At 54.6% G+C, this 5,367-nt stretch overlaps 1 pseudogene; it reads left to right on the top strand.

Moving 5' to 3' along the window:
- The first annotated feature begins 2,315 nt into the window (after positions 1–2,315).
- The window catches only part of LOC115295378, a 7,310-nt pseudogene continuing 4,258 nt past the window's right edge, over positions 2,316–5,367 (top strand).

Here is a 5,367-nt window from a genome sequence, read left to right as displayed (position 1 = left end):
CAAAGCTTCCCTTCAATATATATATATATATATATACATATATATATATATATATATACCCAAAAATGAAAAAAAAAAAAACATAAAACCACAATTAAAACCGAAACTCAAGACATGAAGCCACACAGCTATAGAAACCTCCCAGTTCAAGGCACCTGGAACTGTCCTGTCAGAATGTGAAACAGTCACCAGCCATCCCCCTCCCTTGTCCCTTCCTATTTCCATCAATGATTAGTCACTGCGCCCTTCGCCTCCCTCCGGGCCCCATGCACCCCTCCTTCCCAACCCAGCTGTCCCCCAACCACACTGACAAGGCATCTGTCTCCTCAAATGCAGGACAGGAGGCTTGTGCCGTTTCCAGAGTTCTCTGTGGGGGGCAACTGTTCGTAGCCGGCCCTGCCTCCCCAGCCTGGAGCCCCCCGCCCTCCCGGCCTCTCTGGGCCAGCTCGGAGCCTTACAAATGACAGGCCATGCGCTTCAGGGTCTCCAGTCCAATTACTATGGGTTCCTTCCATTTCTACGCATTCCTCCTGGTTTTTCTCTGGTTCCCTCCATGTTCTAACTCCTTCGCGATAATAAAGTACAGACCACTGAATCGCAAAACTGAACTTTTTCTCCCACTGTTGTCTTGTCATATTTATTTTTTACGGCTCTGGCCTTTGCCCTCTAGGCCTGGGAACTGGCCAGAGCGGCCCCAAGCCAGTGCCTTCCTGTCGGCACACACCCAGTCAGGCCCTTGCTAGGCCACCTGGAAAGTCGGTGTCCCCATTAGGCCACCGAGAACTCCAGAACTGCTGAGCCAACATTACTTTCCCACTAGACGCGTCTCCCTCCCACACAGGCCCCGTACGAGTTAATAAAACCGCGCCAGTGAGAAACCGGGGACCGGCACACACTCAATGAGCCCCTTTATGGGCCTGGAGCAGAACGGCACAGACATAGACAACTTGGCCGAGCAGAGAAGGCGAGAAAGCACCTCGGGGCACTGCCTTCCAGCGATGCCACGACAGGAGCCCAGCAAGTCTCTGCCTTTTACAGACCCCTGAGGGACAGCCAGCTCCCGCGGCATCCAGGAGGCCAAAGGGTTTTTATAAATACGTGTTTTATCCGGTCTCATCAAGTCACGATACAGTAGGTCGGTGAGACGGAAGGTATTTCAGTATCGCAAATTTTGCTGCTTGTTCCACTCCTTCCCAGATTTTCCACTTCAGAATTAAAAACGCAGCATCTGGGCAGTGGGAAGGGACTTCCAATCTCAGTGCGTTGGCATGTTTTAAGCGAAGATTGTCTTTCTGATCAGATATGTAAAAATAATCTCTTCTGTGGTCCAAAGTGCTGGCCTGGTCTCTGTCAGTGTGGCTTCAAATCCTGCCCCCACCCCCCACCCCCAGCTGCCACTTGCTAGGCGGACGACTAACTAACTCTCAGGGTCCCAGTGTCCTCCTCTGAGACAGTCATACAGAAAAACCTCGGGGTCGTTGGCGGGCACAGATGAAAGAATGCAGAATCCAGAACGGCAGAGGAGGCGTATAGGAAGAACTCAGTCAGGTTCATTATAGTAGTAATAGTTGTGTTTGTCCCCCTTCCCCTACTTTTTCTTTTTAAAAAAAACCTGTTCGCAGGATGCCTGGGTGGCTTGTGGGTTGGGTGTCTGACTTCGGCTCAGGTCCCGATCTCAAGGTTTGTGGGTTCAAGCCCCACATCCAGCTCTGCGCTGACAGCTTGGAGCCTGGAACCTGCTTCCGATTCTATGTCTCCCTCTCTCTCTGCCCCTCCCTTGCTTGCACTCTCACTCTCTCAAAAAATACACATTAAAAAACTTTTTTTTCCTAAAAATCTGTTTTCATCCTACCAGTATCCCTGATGATCCCCTCTTCCAGCTCAGAACCAACCAAGTGAAGAAAAGGCCAGCAGCTGCCACTCCCTAAGCACCTGCTCGGGACCAGGCGAGGTGCCTACCTGTGAGGAAGGTGCTATCAGCCCTTTTGCAGCCGGGAAATCAGAGGTGAGGGTGAGCATGCACTGCTGAGGTCCCGGGCAGCAGGAGGGCGAGGGCGGATTTGAACCCCAAAGGTCAGAGGTAGGAAGGAGGCCCACCACTCCCTACTCTGGCTCTTTGCCCGCCCACCAAAATCTCTCCTTTTTAAACCTACCATGTCATCCATGTCATGGGTTTTGAGAAGGAGAAACTCTCAGGGGAAGAACCAAGTAAGAACTCTGAAATTTCTATCAGTGACATATACAGAATATATTCAAATAGATTCAAACTTCAAACTTGAAGATAAACTAATCACTGTCTAGTCAAAAAAGCCATGATGCCCAACAACCTCAAAGGAATACACTCACCGGCGCTCCTCAAGGACCCACGGATCCGTGTGTACCCCGGCCCGGCTGGGAACCTAGTGACTCACGCCCGGAAGCGTGTTTGGGAACTGAACGCCCTTCCCAGGGCAAAGAGAACAAGGAAGCAGGCCACACGCTGGTCAGCGCCAGGCAGGGGACAGCACCCAAGCCCAGCTCCAGATGGCGCCGGGCAGTGAAGAACCCAGGGCTAGACGGCCTTGCCGCCACCCCCTGCAGGAGGACCGGGGGTGAGCCACTCTCCTTCTGTAAAAGGACCCTGACCCTGAACTGTAAAATTCAGAAAGTAGACATGGCCCGCCACCGCCGAGGGGAGCTGGGACAGTCAGATGAGCCATTACATGAAAGCCCTTGTAACACTCACTCTTCAGCAGGTGCTCCTGAGGGATGTCACTAAGGTGGGCTCCGGGGCCAACTACCCAGGCTTCAGCCACAGCCCTGCGACATACTGTGACCTTGAGAGCCTCAAGGATGACACAAAGTGACCCACAAAAGGGGCTCACAGCAGTTATCCGGCACAGAGAACACACTGTTATTTTTCATTAGCTCCAGAGATCATTTGGGTTTGGGGGCTGGAAAAAAGATTCCTAAGAGGCACAATCCTAAAAAAAAAAACCTCTGTAGTTACAAGAATAGGATACTGACATAGGCTTGCTGTCCCCTCAAGCACTGGGACACTCGGAAGGCCTGGGACAAACCACAACAAAGTCTGTGCCACCCCATCACTGCTGGCACAAGACGAGTCTACTTAATATACTTCCACTCTGAAACGCACCCAGGATGAAAGCGACATGTGAGATACACGCTTCAAAAACTGGTTGTAAATATCAAACCACCCCCCCACACACACACCCATACACACACACCCACACACACACACACACACACACACACACACACACACACAACCTTATCCAAGTCTGTAGAGAAATGCTACTGCAAGAGCAAAGCAACCAACCAACCTGAGATGTCTCAACTACGTGCGGCGCCCATAGCTCAAACAGGAAGTCAAGGGGGCAACTCTGCGCCCCACGCCATCCTGGCCTCCTGAACCCCCAGCACCTGTCACCTGCCGGACATTCTCAGGAAAGGAAGGCAGTTTGCAGGAAATGTAAGCTTAAAGCTTTAAGAACGACAGGAACTTTTCATCCTGCCTGGTTTGGATAGCAATCTCTCCTGCTCTTTTAAGAAGAGACAGCAGGGCTGGTGTGAGCAGGGAGGTGGTAGTCCCGCAGACCCTGCTCTGAGCCGCCCCCCCCCCCCCGCCCGCCCCCTGCAAGCTGGGCTCCTCCACCCGGAGGATGCTCTTTCCTCTCCTTTTCTCTTCCATTCTCCCACCCCCGCCCCTGCCGCATTCTTTCTCTGGCTCCTCTTCCTGCTCCTGCTTCTCTGCTTCTCTCCAGGGGGCTGTCACATCTGGCAACAAGAGCCCTCTGACCCTCACAGGAGCTGCTTCAGACCTCCAGGCTTGTTGACTCTGATATGCACCAAAGACTTTTTCTGACTTCCATTTCTTTCATGTCATCTTGAATGAGACAACGGGGGCTGGCTGACCTCCAATACCAACGTCCCCCACCCCAGCCCCCTGCTCCACAGGACCCTGCATGGCTTCTAGGAGAGCATCGGGCCGCCGCTGCTCCACGGCAGGAGAAACACCCCACTAAAACCCTCCACTCACCCCGTGGTCTGCAGGCCCTCCTTTGGTCAACAGCCCCCATTTGGTCGGGGTCCCTGTCGTGGGGTTCCCTGGTTCCCCCGACTTCCCCAGGAGACCACACTGCAGTCCTGGCCAACGCCCACTTCAAGCTCTCTGCTTCTCTGGTCCGAGTACACGGGGTAACAGGGCTGCTGTGCTGCGTGGACGCGAGGACATTCGCTATGTAGGAGAACCTCCTAAAACATGCTGTTGTCACGCGCCACAGGCTCTCAGCTTTGCACAACCCCAGAAGGCAACCTCACGCAGCATCCCAAGCACGCTATTCACACAGACCACAGTGAACGGTGCCCCTGGAGTTGTGCGGACGCATAGCCGGTAACCCACCTCTGCCTGGGGTTCGTTAAGACCTTGAACATATTCACGTAGGACTAACACTGGAGGCCAGCCGGGTTAACGTGACTAACCGCAGTCAGAAACTTGCGAGGAGGGGGAGGAAAAACCTTTGCCTCCATCACATGTGTCTGCATTCTGGCAACACCCTCCCATCTGTAAGTCCAGGGTCAGAGAAATGGGCGGCGCCCAAGGCAAACCTTCCAGCCCCTGCAACCCCAAACAACAGAAAACTCACACAGTCCTGTCTGAAGGTCGCCTTCAACAGCCGGACGCGCCCCTTCCCCAGCCTCATGCCACAGGCCCTGCTCCGCACAGCAGACACGCTCTGGGCACTCTTTCTCTGTGACTTCGGACTGTTTGCAGCTCAAGCGCAAAACTTGTTAATTTTCTCTCCTTCTCTTCCCGGATGTCCCCTGGGAGGCACCCAGGTGACTCTGCTGCGTCAACAGCAAGCTTTAGGGCTGGCGTCTCTGGGGCCCTGGACAGGTTTTTCCTCCTTAAAATCCCTGAACTTCACAGAAGTAATAAGGCCTAAAGTCAGCAGATTAAAACTCGTAAAACTCGGTGTCCCGGAGATCTAAAAGGGCTGTGGCAGGCTCCCAACGTGCCACCATCATCAAAAAGCCACTAGAAAGCACTTCTCTTTAGCTTCAGCTGGGCTAGATCACAAACAGCTGAGTGGGGTGCTCTGAGCGAGATGACGGCTAGGACCACTGTCGTGGGAGGGGGCCGCCGCCCTTCCAGCGGGGAGGCTGGGCCCCCGGGCTGCCCCAGGGAAGGCGGCGAGGCACTCCGGGAGGGACACGCGCGGTTAGCCCCCAAGCCCGGGGGAGGCCGGGGTCTCCGGCGCGAGCAGGGCCAGGGCTGGCCTCCGAGGGCCCTCCCGGGGCGCCTCTGGCGGAGACCGGTCCGGAACGCCGCCCCCGTCCCCGCCGCCCGCTGGCCGCTGGGGGGCG

The sequence above is a fragment of the Suricata suricatta genome, chromosome 7 (assembly GCF_006229205.1).
Source record: "Suricata suricatta isolate VVHF042 chromosome 7, meerkat_22Aug2017_6uvM2_HiC, whole genome shotgun sequence".
NCBI lineage: Eukaryota > Metazoa > Chordata > Mammalia > Carnivora > Herpestidae > Suricata > Suricata suricatta.
Note: the sequence above shows the minus strand (reverse complement) of the source record. Positions and strands in the feature narration are given on the sequence as shown.